Source organism: Leucopleurus acutus (genome assembly GCF_964270905.1).
Source record: "Leucopleurus acutus genome assembly, chromosome: 5".
Classification (NCBI taxonomy): Eukaryota; Metazoa; Chordata; class Mammalia; order Artiodactyla; family Delphinidae; genus Leucopleurus; species Leucopleurus acutus.
In genome coordinates, this window is record NC_139147.1 from 47,386,777 (window position 1) to 47,406,938 (window position 20,162).

The 20,162-nt window shown below is 37.7% G+C and overlaps 1 protein-coding gene and 1 pseudogene across 2 annotated transcripts in view; both read left to right on the forward strand.

Annotated features, from left to right (window-relative positions):
* The first annotated feature begins 200 nt into the window (after positions 1–200).
* LOC309961861 (mitochondrial fission regulator 1-like) lies at positions 201–1,022 on the forward strand (annotated as a pseudogene). The gene has a single exon. The product of its transcript is annotated as a mitochondrial fission regulator 1-like (transcript).
* A 4,053-nt stretch (positions 1,023–5,075) lies between these two features.
* COL8A1 (collagen type VIII alpha 1 chain) overlaps positions 5,076–20,162 on the forward strand; it is a 53,527-nt gene continuing 38,440 nt past the window's right edge. Inside the window, exon 1 of the mRNA XM_082840427.1 lies at positions 5,076–5,119. The gene's annotated coding sequence lies outside the window, so the exon portion shown is untranslated. The remainder of the gene's footprint in view (positions 5,120–20,162) is intronic.

The window sequence follows — 20,162 nt, forward strand, 5'->3', positions numbered from 1 at the left end:
GGGCGGTTGAGTCTAGGCGCCGCTGTGGTAGGAGGGGCCGTGAGGGGAGTGAGGCCAGAGCGGGGCTCTGAGGAGGAGAAGCCTGGTGTTCCTTTAGACGGCCTGAGGTGAAAGAGTCAGCCTCCAGCCTACCCGAGCCCCCAGAGCTGCCCTGTGGCTGCCTTGTCCTTCAAGTGCAGGAGCCAGTTGAAACGTGGGGAATGGAAGCCAATGTGACCGTCTCAGTCTGGCAAAACAAGCCGCAGGGGTCTGTTCGAAGTGTAGTGAGAAGGATGGGTACCAACCTGTGTCTGAAGCCATGTCCCCCGGAATCCTTGGTGGTGCTGCCCAACATCTCTGACCTGGGTCTGAGGGCTGTGCCCCGAGTCCCTACCCTGGCTCACATCGCCTGGATGCTATAGATGAAGCAGAGCCTTCTGCCCCGGTCAGGAGCATACATGGCCCCTGAGGAGCCCCTGGAAGCCCAGCCCTCTGATTGTCATGCAGCGCAATGCCTCAGGGCCCAACCTGCAGGAGATGGAGAAGAGGCTCCTGGCCTCGAAGAAGCCCTGCCGGCCCTAAGCCGCCTACGGAGCTGCAGGATGAGCTGCGCCACCTGTGCAGCCAGATGGCTAAAATCGTGGCGTCTGATGCAGTTTCGGCTTCATTAACAACAGATTTCTTACCTCCAGAAAGTTCAAAGGTCTCTCCCCGCTTACCTTGTTTTGGATCTTCATTCCACTCTACAACTTCCTTCGCCGTTAGTGACATCGCCGAGGAGACCCAGGTAGACTCCCTGAGCTTCCATCAGTCCTCCTGATTTGTTCTGCCAGCCCTGATATTTGCAAACCAGAACACAAAGCTACTGTGTCTCTCTGTCCCAGGCCAGCAGCTTTGCAGACATGATGGGTATCCTGAAGGACTTTCACCGGATGAAGCAGAGCCAAGATCTGAACCCGAGTTTATTGAAGGAGGAAGACCCTGCCTTCCTTATCTCTGAGTTTACTCTGAAGGAAGAAGATATCAGTAGAAGAGGAAACTGATGGCACTGAGCTCTGCAAACTCAGTCTCCTGTTCCGGGAATTCCTTCAATAGCTGCCTTCCTCACAGCAGATGTTTCTGCCTCTCAATTAGAAATCTTCTGCAAGAGTCTTGCCAAAAGCTTGCACTAAAAGAGAAGAGCTGCATTATATGTTTTCCATATTTCAAACTTAGCAGAAGCTAAGGCCTGTTTTGAGCTGAGACATGTTGCAGCTAATTGTATAGGTTGGAATGTCCCAGTTTAAAGGGTGAGATAGAAGTTTCTGTTTTTTTCTTGTCCCTGGGTGAAAACAGGTCCTAAGTGAATGACCAACTTTATTGTATTAAACTCTGGACATGTAATATTAATTTATTTTCCAGAAAGTTTGTGCAATGTATACTCCCACTTTACCCAAACCAACATTTAATATTATTTTTCTTTATCTTTGACAATTTGATAACCAAAATTTTAATTCAATTGTTTAATTCACATTTCCTTTACTTACTAATGAGGTTGAACATTTTTTACATGGTTTTTAGCCTTTTTTCTTTTGTGAATTTTATGTTCATATAAGTGCTCATTCTTTAATATGGTGTTAGTAATTTTTTCTTGGTGATCTGTAAGAGCTCTTTCTCTAGGAAGGGTATTAAGACTGTCTTTGTCAATTTTTGCAGACAAATTCCCAGAGTGACTTTTACATTCAATTTAAAAATTTTTATTGTAAAAATATCACACGTACAAGCAGGTATGCTCCAGTTTTCTGTTGCTGCATAACAAGCCACATCAAAATGTAGTGGCTTTAAAACAACCAACATTTTATTGTATCTCACAATTTTATGGGTCTCAGCTGGGAGCTTTTTCTCTCTCATGGCTTATTCACCTGGTAGATTGGCTGACCTGAAGGGCCTCAAATGGCTTTACTTGTATGCTTAGTGCCATGGCTGGGATAGAAGGAAGGCTGAGCTCGGCTGGAATTGCCTGCTGGAGCACCTAAATGTGGCTGCTTCTGCACGGTGGCCTCAGGGTACTCAGACTTCTTAATTGGAGGCTCAGAATTACAAAAGACAATATTCCAGAAAAAAGGCAGCAACTTCCTGGCCTTTTATGACCCAGACTCAGAAGTTACACAGTGTCACCTCCGCTGTGCTCTATGGGTCAAAGCAGTCACGAGCCCTTCCAGATTCAATGGGAGGGAACACAGAGGAGGGCCAAAGAATTTGTGACCATGTTTTCAAACTTCCATAGGGTACAAAACATTTCAAAGAATAAAACAAATTCCACTTCACCTTTTAAGTTGTTTATAATGTTTTTAGTAAGCAACTGGTTTTTAAGTACTTACATTAATCTCTTTCTTCTTCTTTGTGATTTCTTCCATTGCTTTGTAATTCATTTTTTAAAATTATTTTCAAAGTGTGTGTCTACAAAATCAAGGACATTATCAGTTACTGTATTGGGAGAAATGACTTTACGGTCTTTAGATGCTTTAAGTACTATGTATTCTGGCTGCATTCATTTAATATAATTCTTAATCCTTTTCCTCTTTAAATTTCCATCAGTGATACATTGGAAAACTCATCTAAAAATTCAGGTTAGCCATACATTTAATTATATAGTTGCTGTGTGGAGGGGAAAAAAAAGAAGTGTGACTAAATAGTTCTTGCTTCATACTTTGCCACATTTCTGGTTCATTCTTCCAAAATGAACTGAAATGCAATGAGCTACATTTGGTCTGTGTAGCTAGTAGTTCCCATCAGGTGTTGTGATGGTGCTCAAATATTGAAAAATTGGATTCATTTCATAAATGTGATTGTAGCACTCTTTCTTACAGTGTTCTGAATGACAAAGCAAAAAGGTGTCCTCCTATAACAGTATTTAATTAGTAATTATTTTAAAGGACATTCTTCTGGCTAATAGAGAGGAAAGAACTCCTTGTAAACATATATCGTAAAAACTCAATAAATGCTAAATGATGATGCTCATCTCATGCTCTAAAAATTTAAGTTGAGATCTTTTCAGTTATTTTCTCTGTTTCCAATAGTGCATTTCAAAAACTGGTTTTGTCTTCTGATTATGGAACTGTGAAAGCTGTGCAGAAAGAACTAAATTGAATAAGATGTATGACACACACATAATCGTGATCTTCAGTGTTTCTATTTATCATGTGTATCTTTCTCCTATTTTATTTTCACCATATCCAGAAAAAAAAAATTGGAGGAAGAAAATATTGGAAAAAATCTTATTGTCTAATGCAGTTAATCACCATGAGGGCGGGGGTCATATCTTTTTTGTTTTTTTTCAACATTTTACCTGCAGCACTAAGCATTGTGCCTTGCACATAGTAGTGCTCAATGAATATTTAGTGAAGAATGATTTGGGTAGAGGCACTAAAGTATTTACCAGCCTGTTCCTGTGATCTAGTCTGAATCTGGAGAGTTTCTTTTTCATGGAGGCAGCTATGTGTGTGGAGCATCTCCTCCATATCTGTTTCCACTACTTGCTATTCATACCACACAAGCAATGGACTGGAAAAGTCAAGCCCTTGAGTCCATTTACCATCTGAACTTTATTATGAGAGATCATTTGAGATTCCATGGCTTTCCAGAGACAAAAGGTTCTCAAATCACCTATGGTTAGCCCAAACTTTATTTATGTCTGAATATCCACAAGTTGAGCCAAAGTTCAGAATGCTGCTGGGTCCACCCGTCAGGCACGAGTACACGTCAGAGGTTGAGCCTTGTGTTTTGTGTACACTCGTGTTTTATAGACATTCAGCAGCTAGAACCATTCAAGTAGTTCTTCATTTTGTGTTGAACACAGAATACAGGTAAAGTCCAGAACTATACTCTCCAATATAGTAGCCATTACCCACAAGTGGATATTTAAATCCAAATTAATTAAAATTAAGTAAAACTAAAAATTCAATTGCTCAAATGTACTAGCCACATTTGAAGTGCTTAAATAGCCATTTGTGGCTAGTGGCTACCATATTGAACAGTGCAAAACGAGAACATTTCCTTTATCACAGAAAGTTTTACTGAATAGTACTGTTCTAGAATACATCACTTATATCACATTGCAGAAATTCTAAATTAGATACCCAATTCTGCACTTATTTCCTAATCGACCAATCCTGGCTTTCAAATCTTTTTATTTATCTAAGTGTCTAAAGCTTCCCTATTTAAATCTTTTTTGAACAACAAATATAAATAATATTTCCTAAACAAGTCTCTGTGAAATATACCAAAACAAAATAGAGACTATCTACTATGCAAAACACAGAGTTAAATTTCTGAAATTCACTTTAAATGGGGAGAAGTCCCATATGACTCGTAAAAAGTCTAAATTACACATGGTTTATAAAGCATACTCAACTAAATTACATCAAAAGCTCAGACGAAAACCTGAAAGTATTGCTGAATTAAAGCCCTACCAGACCTGATTTGATACATAATAGAGAATAATTTCTAACTCGAATACTACTGTATGCAAATTGGATGGAAATGTGTTGATGGCAGAGATCACTCCTCTTAAATAAACCTAACTTTTCTCCCTGAGGTATTACTTCCTTATAAATTTCCTTCCTCTGTAGCAACTGCCCACATCCTTTCTAAATTATCTGTAACCTGCATTAATGGAAATTAAATTAATGGGAACCTAGCACATAATATAACCATGAAAAGCAATAACTGTATACTAAAAAAAAGGTTTATTTGGACAAAAGCTATATATGGTATATGTGTAAAAATAAATAAGTGCATATTTGCATACACAGAAATACAAAAAATTATTCTCTCTCTTAATCAGCATACAAAGACCTCTAATATCAACTAAATGTGCACTTACATTTCGGTCAATAACAGCATCTTTTATTGAAGTGTGTCTTTATACATTGCTGGAATGTAATTTCTCCTATGATCCCAAAACAATACACTTTGATCATAATCCAGCTTCTTGTTGTCTTTCCAATTGAGTAAAAGTATCCTCTTTTTTTTCTACTTCAGAAGCTGTTCCGGAAGTGGAGTAGCGTCGGGTGAAGAGACAGAAACCAGCCCGACGTGCCACAGGAAGGCACAAGCAAGGACGGTAGTCCTCGATTCCGCAGGCGGGCCGAGTCTATATGTAAGTGTGAGAAGCCATGGAGGGCGCGGTGGCCTGGGGGCCGGTGGTCCACAGGCGCGGCAGCTGCGGTGGCGGAACTCACTGTCGCTGTTCAGGAGACAGGGGCTGTTGGCAGACCCTGGGGTACCCGGCCTGCCTGCAGGTCCTATCTCCCACCTTCATCTCCACTGCAAAAGCCTTGAGACCATCGCTACTAATGCCAGGTTTTTAAATCCCTGAGAGTAAAATACATGTGCAGAGTGTGATTCGAGCTGATTTTTAAGCCCAGGCATGTTGAATAGAGTCTTAAAATAATCATTGCCATAGGACCTGACTAGATATCCAAGTGTTCACCAGATGCTAGAAGCTAGATTTTGCAAAGGAAAATTGCTAACTTAAGCTTCTTTTCATGATTCAGCAGAGGGTTTTAAGTAATAAAAGATCTGGAGATTTGTAAAATAAATAATTCCAGTGCAAATGGGAAAATTAAAATAATCTTATCATCTCTCAGTCATGTCTGTATGTGCTTTTCTACCATTATCAAATTTCTCTTAATTGGCCCAATTTTTTTTCTGGCTGATACTTTACAGTTTTATGAGTTGTAATGAAGAAATGATTCCTATACTACCAAATGTAAAATAGATAGCTAGCAGGAAGCAGCCACACAGTGCAGGGAGATCAGCTCGGTGCTTTGTGACCACCTAGAGCAGTGGGATAGGGAGGGTGGGAGGGAGACACCAAGAGGGAGGAGATATGGGGATATATGTATACGTATAGCTGATTCACTTTGTTATAAATCAGAAACTAACACACAATTGTAAAGCAATTATACTCCAATAAAGATGTTAAAAAAGAAATGATTCCTTTCAGATGACTGAAGTGCCATGTACTAAATTTTCCTAAAGACAATCTAGGATGTATGAAACAGAGCATGATATAATGTATATGGTTTCATTTATATACAATATTGAATATATCAACAGTGAAAAATAATAACAGCATGCCAGAATTTCTTTTATTCCTTAACAGATCTCTCAGTAGAAGCAATTAAAATGTAAAGTACATCATTAACTTTTGAACTTCGACAGAAAAAAATATCATACATTTCTGACGAGTAGACATTATCTCATATTATCCACAGCCATCTTATGCATATTACCCTTGCCTGGTCTTAAGTGTGACTTCTGGACACACAACTCAATGTTTCCTAATATTTAATAGTACAATGGCTTTTTATAGTCTACTTAATTTTATTTAGTAATTGAAAGAATGAATAGTTAAGATTCCTCAGATTTTTGTGTTCTTGCTGGAGGTGCACTTGAACAAAAAGAAAAACACAGTATCTAGCTCTATAGTTAATGCACATGACCACATCCTGTCTAGAATGAATCCATTCAGAGTTCCTGGAGAAATGCAAATACATTATTCATTTTCCTAATGTATCACATTTTACTACGGGCACCACTAACTCTATCAAGGCCAGATGTTAGCCAAATGAAATATTTATAATGCAAAACCACTGAATTAAAAAATATATGCTCATTTAAGCAACAGGTTATAGAACTCAAGCCAATCACATATTTTGGAGAAGCTGAAGGAGGACGCCTGACGTGTGTTACATTCATAATGTCAGGGTAAGGTTCTGAACTCAATCCAGAGAAACTGTATAACTGTTGCAGCCAACTAAAGCTCAGCTGCTTCTGGATTTCTTGTAACAAAATCTTGCTGCCAAGGGCACTGATGGGCTCACCCAGTAAAAAATTACAATAATAATGTTAAAGTAAATCATAAAAATGCAGAAGGTGGTTATTATAGGGCAGAAGAAAGGAATTGCTTTTAAAGTTATGATGGAAATATCAAAAATACATTTTATTGAACTTTTAAAAAATTAAACTTTGTTTTTAAACTAGGGTGCAAAAGCAAGGAAATGTAAAGGTTGTTCAATAAACGATTTCATTCAATGGTCAACAGCAATGATTCAGCAAGTGAAAATAAAAATTATATTTATTTAACATAGTCAATTCAGACAGAACTGGAGCTTATATTCTGATAGTTTTCTAGTAAAAAATAACCAGATGAAAGTCATTTTTAAGGAGGAATTTTGACTGAAAGGGAACAAAGAACTTGAATGCATGTCTTCTCAGTGAAAATGAACTTGGCATATGCTTAATTTCACATAGTATAAAACTAAATATTTCATGTGGTTTTTAAGTTCTAGGAAGAAATTCATTTGAAACAAATGTAGAAAATAACCCCAAAATTTAAATATGAAAACTATGACAGACTTACATTTAGGGAAATAGATCATAATAAGTAATCCTCTGTATGCCCTCCAAAAGTAAAGAATGTAAGTTTTTAAATTATTTTTTGGATAATCTGGAATTTCCTTTCTGATCATCTTTATACCTTCTGAAAATATAGATTCCTGAATCATATATCATAGACAGTTTGGTAGATTCCATATTTTCCTCAAGTTGAATAACATATTTCTAAGTGACATTTATCAGAGAAACAAGCTCCATTTGCTCCTTAAAATACCTGATGTGTCTTACACACAGTAAGCACTAAATAATATTCTGAATTGAACTGAATTATTTCCACTTTCTGTTCAGAGATTAATGTGTCTCTTGGATTCACACTAGAGAGATGGTGTCTCACACATGTGGATTAATGAGCTACATCTGTAACCAAAAATATCCATGGAAAACCTGCTGAATTGATCCATATCTGTTTTATTAATCAAGCCCAGTGTGGAAGGGCTTTCTTGTGGTTGTACTATATTTTGGAGATAAGTAGAGTGGGGAAACCACACTTCAATTTAGAAGTTGTTCGAAACATTGAAGAACGTAGGGTTTTGTATTATATGACAGCAATAAAGTCCGATCCTTGATGGTTGTAATGCTGATATATAAGTATATAAATATCCTGTATGTATAATTTTACTGCAGAACATTATGACAGTGGCCAAGAAGACCCTAACCATTTAATATGGAATTTACTTCTTGCTGCCACTCTCTTCCTTCCTCATTTTTTAAAAACAAAAACATTTGGGTTTTATTTTTAAGCCAGCAAGTTAGGAACAGCCAATAGTTGAAGCAGATGGCTAGAAGTCAGAAGCCCCAGATTCTATCCTTGATTCTCCTACCAACTGGGAATGTGGCCTTGTGCAAGTCATGAGAGTAAATCTACAATAAAAGGGGGTTATAATGCCTTACACATGCATGGTGCTTTATGATCTTACACAGCACTTTCAAATATGATATATTATTTAACCTTCCTCACAGCCTCCTAAGACCCAGAGACACTAAATCAATTGTTCACAGTCATCTCAATATCAAATGTCAGAGCAAGGAACAGACATATATGAGGATTCCAAGCTGGTCTTCGTCACCTTTTCTCTATGCCACACTGCCATGCTATGGTACCTCCAAAGCTGGGCTGTCCAATATGGTAGCCATGAGCCACATGGGGAGATATAGCACTTGAAATGTGGCTAGTCGCAATTGACATGTACTTGATTGTAAATTTACACACAGAATTTCTAAGACCCTGAACCAAAAAAATAATGTAAGCTATCTCATTAATATTTTTATATTGATTCCACATCAAAATGATAATATTTTTGATATCTTGAGTTAAATAAACTATGTTATTAAAATTAATTACACCTGTTTCTTTAACTTTTTAATGTGACTACCAGAAAATGTAAAGTCACATACATGGCCATTGTTTCTGTTGGTCAGAACTGGACTAGAGGGTTCCATTGTTCAGAGTCCACAGTATGGATTTCACAGTCCTGGACTTCTTTATACACCTGTCTTGATGTAGCTGAGACCAATTTCCAAAGACTCTGTCGAACATAGAGCAATGTAGATTCGCAACAATAATTCAGTCATTCTTACCCATCTTTTATAGGCAGGAGAAAAGTCAGACTTTGTTAGTTGATGCCTCAAATTCCTCATTCATTAAAAGGTCTCATTTTATACTTGTAGAATGATTGAAAAGCTTAGAGTAAACGTACCTTGGGGGGCTTCCCTGGTGGCGCAGTGGTTGAGAGTCTACCTGCCGATGCGGGGGACGTGGGTTCGTGCCCTGGTCCGGGAGGATCCCACATGCCGCGGAGCAGCTGGGCCCGTGAGCCATGGCCTCTGAGCCTGCATGTCTGGAGCCTGTGCTCCGCAACAGGAGAGGCCACAGCAGTGAGAGGCCCGTGTACCACAAAAAAAAAAAAAAAAAAATACCTTGGAAAGAACTATAAATTATATTTATGACTCTGTAGCACACCTTATTTTAAAATGTGTTCCCATTAAACATTATGAGTGAATGAGACATTGGACTATTAGGTGATATAGGCAATGTAAAATAATAACTATATATAAATTTATTATAAAATAGAGTATATTTTATTCCCCCTACCAACTCTTTAAGATATTTTATATATAATCCCTAAATAAGTAGCTTATTTCTGCTTTGAAAAATCTAAGTGAAAGTCCTCAGGAAAAATGGGTTCATATTTAGGAGAAAAAAATATATATAGCAAAAGACAATAATCAGGCTCCCTGACTTCAGACTATACTACAAAGCTACAGTCATCAAGACAGTATGGTACTGGCATAAAAACAGAAATACAGATCAATGGAACAGGATAGAAAGCCCATAGATAAACCCATGCACATGTGGTCACCTTATCTTTGATAAAGGAGGCAAGAATATACAATGGAGAAAAGACAGCCTCTTCAATAAGTGGTGCTGGGAAAACTGGACAGCTATATGTAAAAGAATGAAATTAGAACACTCCCTAACACCATACACAAAAATAAACTCCAAATGGATCAAAGACCTAAATGTAAGGCCAGACACTATAAAACTCTTAGAGGAAAACATAGGAAGAACACTCTATGACATAAATCACAGCAAGATCCTTTTTGACCCACCTCCTAGAGAAATGGAAATAAAAACAAAAATAAACAAATGTGACCTAATGAAACTTCAAAGCTTTTGCACAGCAAAGGAAACCATAAACAAGATGAAAATACAACCCTCAGAATGGGAGAAAATATTGCAAATGAAGCAACTGTAGCAAAACTACAATGAGGTATCACCTCACACCAGTCAGAATGGCCATCATCAAAAAACCTACAAACAATAAATGCTGGAGAGGGTGTGGAGAAAATGGAACCCTCATGCACTGTTGGTGGGAATGTAAATTGATACAGCCACTATGGAGAACAGTGTGGAGGTTCCTTAAAAAAACTAAAACTAGAACTACCATACAACCCAGCAATCCCACTACTGGGCATACACCCTGAGAAAACCATACTTCAAAAAGAGTCATGTAACACAATGTTCATTGCAGCTCTATTTACAACAGCCAGGACATGGAAGCACCCTAAGTGTCCATCAACAGATGAATGGATAAAGAAGATGTGGCACATATATACAATGGGATATTACTCAGCCATAAAAAGAAACAAAATTGAGTTATTTGTAGTGAGGTGGATGGACCTAGAGTCTGTCATACAGAGTGAAATAAGTCAGAAAGAGAAAAACAAATACCATATGCTAACACATATATATGGAATCTAAAAAAAAAAAAGTTATGAAGAACCTAGGGGCAGGACAAGAATAAAGACGCAGACGTAGAGAATGGACTTGAGGACACAGGGAGGGGGAAGGGTAAGCTGGGACGAAGTGAAAAAGTGGCATGGACATATGTACACTACCAAATGTAAATAGATAGCTAGTGGAAAGCAGCCGCATAGCACAGGGAGATCAGCTCGGTGCTTTGTGACCACCTAGAGGGGTGGCATAGGGAGGGTGGGAGGGAGACGCAAGAGGGAGGAGATATGGGGATATATGTATACATATAGCTGATTCACTTTGTTATAAAGCAGAAACTAACACACAATTGTAAAGCAATTATACTCCAATAAAGATGTTAAAAAAAATAGCCCACAATACTGAAAAGTAAAATCTATTTGGCATTTATTATGCAGTCTCAGGCACTATACTAAGAGTTAGACCAAGATTATCTCATTTAGGGATTTGAAAATTAGCAACAGAGAGCAGAACCAACTTTTAATGGTTAAAAATTCTTAACCATTACTGCCTCTTAGGTCAGTGCTGTTTGAAGTCACAATGTGAGCTATGGAGACAGTATTAGAATATGAGGGAATATTGGGCAATAAGAGCAGGACTCTGCCCTCAAAGAGGACACAAGTTGGCAGACTTGTGAACATGTTTTTGAAAAATACATGCTTATAAACAAGATTATATGAAGGAGGAATTACTCTTCACTTTCTAAAGTTTCTTTATGTTACGATAGAAATCTTTATAGCAATGTTCTCCAGTGTGTTAAAACTTACCTATTATTTGTAAAGCAAAGGTCTAATGTAAAACAAAACTATATAATATGAGTTTCAGAGCTTTGTTTTTCTCTATGCATAATACCCACTTGGAGGAAAGTAGGCTGAAATAACCTTAAATATTTTCTGGAAAAAGAAGAAATGATGCCAAATAATCAAAATGGCACTGAAAATCACAAAACAGTGAAAACTGAAGAGTTATATAACTTTTTATACAATAAAAATAATGTTACCTTTGAAGGCTGACATTAAAAATTGTGTATGTAAGCTAATCACATATTAATATTTTTAAAGATTTCAAAATATATAACTTATTGCCAGTTTCTTAATGTTCATGCTTACCTGGAATGAAATTTTAAAAAATATTAACAATAGCCAACTCTAGGTAGCAGAATTTTAGACACTTCTGTACTTATTTATACTTTTTTGTAATAATTCCAGAATAAGCAGGTATTGCTTTTATAATAAGTGAATAGAAAATTTATTGTAATCAATTCCAAAATTGATTGCAAATGAGAAAGGCAAAAATTATCTTAGGGGGAGCGTAAAATGCAAATTTTGTTCTCAATCACAAAATTTTTAAATAATAATATATTTTATAGGTTCTTCTTTCCAGTCATTATTGCCCTTCCATTGATTCAAGATAAAGCAACCTGTGGACTACTCAGTTTCTCTAGACAGTGAGGGTGAAAGGTAGATTGGGTTTTCTAGATTTTCTTGAGAAAGCAATTTACCCTCAGCTGTGAACATGAGTATAAAGATCAAGGTTGTAATATGAGCTCTTAAAGCTCAAAGTTGTTATTGCAGCAATCAGAAAAGCAGAGCATCATGTAAAGTGTACCTCTTCACCGTAAAACAAACTGACCATAAATCATTTCTAATGGTATCTACTTAAAACTGGCCTTAGACCTTGAGATGTATAAAATGTCATGTGAGAATATATTATATAATCATATCTTTGAGCAGGATAGGGCCTTAGTGATGCTAAAAAGTGAAATATAGAGCTGTTTTAGGCATCTCTTTCAAATATTCATGGAGAAGTATTTAGTCTGCTAACTTCTTTTATGACAACAACACTAAAATTTTACTACAAAGAAAACTCAGAAATGAGTTCCTTGTGTCATTTGATCATTAAATCATAAACCCACAGACCATTAAAGCTGAAAGGGACCTTCTAGACTATCTCATCCAATACCAGTATTTTACAGATGAGAAAACTAAGAAGCATAAATTATTTTCTTAGGAAAAAATGAAACCACTGAAAAATATCCCAAAGTATCCAGGAATTTCTGTAAGTTTTCATAGGAAGGAGTAGGTATTTCAAATCCTACCAGAACTTGATAGTTTGGTTGTGGGTACTCCTGGGCAAGGAAGAAAATATACTAATATTGGCTAATTCATATAATATATGAAAAACACATTCACAGTGAATGCCTATAAAGTAAAAACCAAAAGCATAACAAAGCCAATGATTTCAGACTAGATCACTCACTCATTACTCAGCTTCCTCTCTTCAGTGAGTCAAATAATTGAAAGGAGCTTTCTTTGCCACTTTTCATACACAAATCATCTGTTATCCTGGCTACTTCCACAGTTGCTGATAGACCAAAGAATAATGGGACATTCATTACTTGAGTTAAAAAAGAAAGGGTGTCAAAATCCTCCTGATTTTATGCATTTATGAAAAATATGCTTATAATAAAATTATATGTATTAAAAAACATATTCCTCATCCCCCCCCAAAATACATACTACATGTTATGGAGATTGTCCTGGAACAGGTACATATTAAGACTCTTTTTCTAAGTTTGTCTAAGAAACTGAAATAGTAACACTTGATTTTAAGGAAAATAGGACAATGCATGTACTTGTACTGTCATCTATAAAATAGGAAGAAGAGTAGATTCTCACAAAGCTGTTTAAGGATTAAATCAGTAACAGTTGTAAAGTGCTTAGTTCAGTGCTTGGCACATAGTTAACACTCACTAAGTGTCAGATAGTAGTCCTGGTAGTGATATTATTTTAAAACACGATGACTCCTCCAAACACACCCTTCCCCTCAGTCAAACCAAACTCTTGAGATTCCTCTCACTGTTTCATGGCACATGCTGACCCCTTTCCAAATGTTCTTTCCCTACTTCCCCTGGTGAACCCATCAGCCAGGGTTCAGCTATGAAATTCCCTCCTCTAACTTGTCTTCCCTCATCCCTGCTCCTGACTTAGCTGCATTCACCCATTTCCCAGGGTGCCCTGCAATATGCCTCTTCTAGCAATTGAGACATGACTTTTTTTTACTTGATATCCCCCCTCCCATCTAACACACACATGCACGCACACACATGCACGCATGTACACATGGAACTGAAGGTGCATCACACTCCATGCATCACACACATATTTTTGTATCTCTATAGAAACACCTATTGAAATGAATGAACTAACTCCTATATAAAAAAATAAGTGATTTTTTTTCTTCATAAGTAGTTATCAGGCTAGAATGTGTATCTAGTGGCCTCAGTTTTGAAGGGGAAAAGGGGTGAAGGATATAGTGGGAGAGCTTGGGGATACAACTGGGCAGCCCTGGGCCCTGGCTCTGCCACAAGACTAACCTTATGGTCTTCAGTGAGTCATTTAACTGCCTAGACTCACTCTCCTTCTTAGCAAAATGAATGAGTTGGGCAAAATATTCTCTGAAGACCCACTCAGTGCTAACATTTATATGATGCTAAACATTGGTTCATCTCAGTGGTTCTCAAACTTCAGCAGGGATCAGAACCATCAGGTGGGCTTGTGAAAACTGATTCCTGGTCAGAGGGTCTGAGGTGGGGCACAAGAATTTGTATTTTTTATGATTTCCCAGGTGATGCTGAGGCTGCTGGGGGTGATGGTGCACCAGACTTTGAGAACCAGTGATTAATCTTCTTAACACAGGATATCCTGACACCGTCCTTTTGCCACCTGGCAGACAGTAAATTCACAGTAGGGTGGAGGCAAATAAACCCAGGCTTCTGTGAAGCTGCCATCAGGAAGACTGTGTGCCTTTGGGTGAGTCCCAAGAGTGGCCACAGAAGGCAGACTTTGCTGACCGTAACAGTTCTGTTAAAGACCCACGTTGTGGGCAAGGGACAGCCCGAGTTCACAATGCTGCAGGGCACAGAAAACAAATTCTAGGGTTTGAACCATCTGTTAAAGCCTACTGCTTCTGAAGTCACAATGGATCACAATTGCCATCTAGTGATAGCTTTGAATTACTGCATCTAGAGACTGCGGAATGAAATGATGCTTTAATTTGGAAGCTACTACTTTTTACCAAACTGTTCAAGATGAGAACTTCTGAGAACAAGCTCTAAAGTATGCTTGTCTTATCTACACTTGTACCTAGGCACTGTAGAAATAAACAGGCATATATCACTTACTATGTGCTAGGCACTGTTCTAATACTGTATCTATGTTCAGTTATTCACAGCAACCCCATAAGACAGATACAATTATTATGCCCACTTTATAGACAGGAAATACAACTACAGATGTACAAAGAAATTAAGAAACTTGCCTGAGGTAGAGTGGTAGAGCTGGAATTGAACCTAGACAGCTCCTGGAGAGATATTCTCTTATATCAGCAATTTAAATACACAGGTAATGGAAGCAATTGGTACCTGCGCAGTAGTCCCACCTTTACCATGGTTTTCTTTTCTGCAGTTTTTTACAGTCAACCACCATCTGAAAACATCAAATGGAAAATTCCAGAAATAAACAATTCATAATTTTTAAATTGCATGCTGTTCTGAGGTAGCATGATGAAATCTCATGCCCTCTCACTCCGACCCACCCAGGATATTAATCATCCCTTTGTCCCATCAGTTAGTCATTTAGTAGCCAGTTCAGTTATCAGATCGACCGTGGCAGTATCTCAGTGCTTGTGTTCAAGTCACCCTTATTTTACCTAATAATGACTTCAAAGCCCCAGAGTAGTGATGCTGGCAACTCGGATATGCCAAAGAGAAGCCATAAAGTGCTTCTTCTAAATGAAAAGGGGGAAGTTCTTGACTTAATAAGGAAAAAAAAAATCATATGCTGAGGTTGCTAAGATCTACAGAAAGAACAAATTTTCTATCTGTGAAATTGTGAAGAAGGAAAAAGAAATCCATGCTAGTTTTGCTGTTACACCTTAAACTGCAAAAATTATGGCCACAGTGTGTGATAAGTACTTAATTAAGATGGAAAAGACATTAACTTTGTACAATAAGATATTTTGAGAGACCACATTCACATAACTTTCATTAAACCATATAATTGTTCTATTTTATTATTAGTTATTGTTGTTAATCTCTTACTGTGACTAATTTATAAATTAAACTTTATCATAGGTATGTAGGTATAGGAAAAAACATAATACATAGGGTTTGGTACTATTCAAGGTTTCAGGCATCCACTGGGGGTATTGGACCATATCCCCCACAGATAAGGGGTACTACTGTGAATAGTTCCCAGATATGGGTCTGAAAATTTTTATGAAATATATACTGAAGAATTAATTTTTTCTGATTCTTCCAAATGAAATCAGCTCATGTATAATAACTAAAGAAATGTATCTACCTACACAAAGACACCACAATGCAACAAAAACAGCACCAACTTGGAATCAACTTCCAACTTGCTGTGCAACTTTGGACAGGTTGCTTAACCTCTCTGGGCCCCACTTTCTTCATCTATAAAGTAGAAAAAATTAAAATGGAGTTCACGTGGTTTGAAGTTCTTTAAAGCCAGATTAAATTTTTGAGAACTGCTCAAGTTATCCAGTGAATGTGGTCACAAGAGCAAATAGGGAGATAATGGAAAGTAACCATACTTGTTGTTCTCAAATTGTCCTGCACATGGGAAAGGAGACAGAACAGCAGGTTAGATCTCCTGGTCTGTTATGCAGACGTGCTTGTGGTAATAATAACACTCATGGTGAATGCAGAGAAGTAGAGCTCAATCAGGGAGATCTATGTTTCACTTCTCTTCCTGAGTGCTGCACTTGGCTTGTGCACGTGAACTCTGCACCCCTGTACATCCCTGCCTTCCAAGAGTCCTCACCAAAGCACTCCTGCAGAAAAGTCGAATCTTTGCTGGTGGATTGAGGTCCAACCCCCCTCACTCCAGACTTCTTTTATCAGATTTCCTTGGATTTAAAAACCTGCTCACTGCTAAGCCTTTTAACTCTTTAACCTAAGACTTCTCAGTTACCAAACCATTTCTAACCTCAATAAACCAAACACTATAGGATGGTTATCAAACCAAAATACTAGTGGTACAGAAACACAAAGGTTGGTTATTTGCTTGGTGCTGAGCTCTGATTGAGCAGAAAAAATCGGTATTTCCAGCACCTATTAAAGGATCTTTTGGATTGAACACAAAGAATGTAATTATGTATTACAATTTACATGAGAATTTTCCTTCAAAGAGCTCGTTTCTATAAAGTTATTTTTAAAATAAAGATCCTCAAAATAAGGTGATGGTACCTAAATGATAGTGACTCAGGATACGTTTTTATAAAGAGATCCTAAAACTTGCTGATATGAAAAATGTATTTAAAATAGTCAGACTCGGGCTTCCCTGGTGGCGCAGTGGTTGAGAGTCTGCCTGCCGATGCAGGGTGTCCGGGAAGATCCCACATGCCGCGCAGAGCGGCTGGGCCCGTGAGCCATGGCTTCTTAGCCTGCGCGTCCGGAGCCTGTGCTCCGCAACCGGAGAGGCCACAACAGTGAGAGGCCTGCATACCACAAAAAATAATAATAATAAATAAAATAAAATAGTCAAACTCATACAAACAGGAATAGAATGGTGGTTGTGAGGGGCTGGGGGCAGGGGAAATGGGATGTGCTGTTCAGTGGGTATAAAAGTGTCAGTTATGCGAGATGAATAAGTTCTAGATATCTGCTGAAGGACATTTTGTTTATGGTTAATGATACTGTACTATACCTTTAAAAACTTAAGAGGGTAGATCCTATGTTATCTGTTCCTACCATGAAAGAAGGGAGGGAGGGAGGAAGGGAGGGAGGAAGGAAGGAGGAAAGACTGTTGCTGTCCAAGTAAGGTCAGACTTTAAAAACCGCAGTAACTTTGAGAAACTATTTTTTAGGGAAATAGGATTAGTTTTCAACATTATTCTTTGTGATCTATGCAATGTCATATAACCATAACTTTCCAAAACTTAAATTCAAAATATTATGCATTTGTCAAAATAAATATTAAATTTTAAAAGGACTATATAAGGTCTCAGAATTTTTGATGCAAAAAAAAAGGAACATATCCTAAACTTTGAGCCTGAGCAACCAGATAGATAAGTGGTAATATCATTTTCCAAAATAGGGAAGCCTGGGGTAGAATTAGTTTTTTAAAACTTATAATCCTCTAATCATGTTAGTTAATTTCATTTCAGAGTTAATTTTTTAAAGTGAAAGGAATTTTTAATTCAAGAGGATTTGGGATATGTCACCACCTTTTTAAGGCTGAGCCATGTTTAGCAACAGTGATATTCCACCACCATGTGGACTCCCACTCTGAGATAGAATTCTGAACCAGACAATCAGCCTGATCCAGTGTGATGTTTCAAAATATTCTTTTGTAAAATAGTTTCAAAAACCCATGACTGGAGAATTATAAAATCATGCCTTCTGTCTAGGACATGTTTATAAATATGCATAATGGAAGCCTAGCTCTCCACTCTTTCAAGAAGTAAGGTAAAAGTCCATGGCTCAGTTCAAAGGAATGTTAAATACTGGCCTGAGATTTATACTCTTGGGAAAGAATGTTACAGTGGAAACAGGGAAGAAATGTGCTTGGTTTGTGAGCCAGTGGCTCTTTTGTGGGAACCAGAGTCTTGAACTTTCAGGCAGCTGTGTTGTACTGAGTGTGGCCGCAAAGATCTGGGGACAGTGCCATCATCGCATCACCCATATATGATTGCTAAGAGCAAGAAAACCCTTTGGGGGTACAGAGACTTAGCCAAAGTCGCCGTAAATCTGGATAGAACCAAAACTAAGTAAACAGTATTTTAAAAATGGATACAGGAATTATTTTACTTATATGTAGAGAAAACTGAAGGGACACCAAATTCCAAGGAAATGTGGTTCCTTTGTCAGGTCCCCCTTTTTCAGAGAATGCCTCCTTTTCAATATTTTAGTTTGTCTGATGGATACTAATTGGCTACAATTTTTTATAGATGAAGACATGAAATTCTCATGGCATATAAAGACAGGGACCTTTCCATCTTCTTTATTGCTGTGTCCCAAGCAATTAGAACTTTACCTGGCACACAGCACTCAGCAAATCTTTGTTGAATGAATGGAGAAAAGATGGAACAAATAGCTAAGTCAAAGGAAAAAATAGAAAGTAGAAAGGAATCTTCTCTTTCTAATTGTTTTTATGTAAAAAGCCGTATTGTTGGCTGAAATCTAATAAAAATTACAAGAGAAAATGTTCTTTCAGGGGGAGCAGCTCTTGTATAATGCACTCTTTTTCTCTGGTGTCAGCACTGGGTTCTCATTGCCCTGAATATTTATAACATTCATTGGCACTGACTGAGCATTAACAGATCTTTATCTTGAGTTTCACCAGTTTTTATGTAGCCTACATATTTCACCCAGTCTTCATAGTCTTTGTCAAGGGGGCATCATCAAACTGGAGACTTAAAGAAAAAGTTGAATAATTGACAGGCTGGCAACCACAAAATTTGATTTCTTTTGACCACCCACTCAGTTCTAAGATGCTATGATTCTAATTTGCCTTAAATTTACATCTGTTTGGTCTTCTTAAAAAAAAAAATTTTTTTTTACATTAATTCATTCACCCTTACCAGTTCTGACCTCAAGCTCAAGGGCAGTCTTTTTTCCATTGCTTTCATTCTATCTGGCCGTAGCTATTGAGTAGCTATGGATTGAAGCTAGTAAAGAGAGAAAAATAAGAAACAAAAAAGGAAACATCCTTTTAGGAAAGCATCTGATGAGAAAATAGAAGCCTCACATATCTAAGGCATAGGCTTGCCTGGAATCTGGTCTGGATTTTAGAGGCTGTTATCACTCAGCCTCAAGTGGATCAGCATGAATCTGTTCTTGTATCCAATGTTCTTTGAGATCCTTGACTCTAAGACCTTTTAGAAATGTGTATAAGTCATTCTAAAGTGAGAAAATGAATAGGATGCATTCTATTAGAAAGCTAAGAGGAGAGAAAATAAATCTTTCCCATCTCCCTTTTTGGTGACATTATACTTTAAAAATAGGTATGGGGAGGAGCTCAGGGGAGGAATTTCAGTTAGGCTAATCTACTTACTAATAGAATTTCTTCCAGGATACAAGAGCCTTTGGCAAACATTGGTTGGCACATTCTTCCTAAAAGGTAAAAGACTTTTTCTTCCTTTGGCAGGTTTTAAAAGACACTTAAGAGTGTCAGGCAAACCTTCCAAACCATGGCCAAAAGCAGGTTAATCCAAAACACACAACATCCCCAGCCAGCTCAAGATCAACAACAAAAAATTAGGTCTCGGGATTACAGGATGTTAACTGTGAAACATAATCCCGTGATATTTATGGCTCCGGAGACTGGGCAGAGCTACTCTCGAGCGCTGTGAAATACTCCTTACACTGGGGCAATTGCTCATATTTGATGCTGTAACATGTATCGTACTCAAGAGAACCAATTAGTCACAATCTATGCAG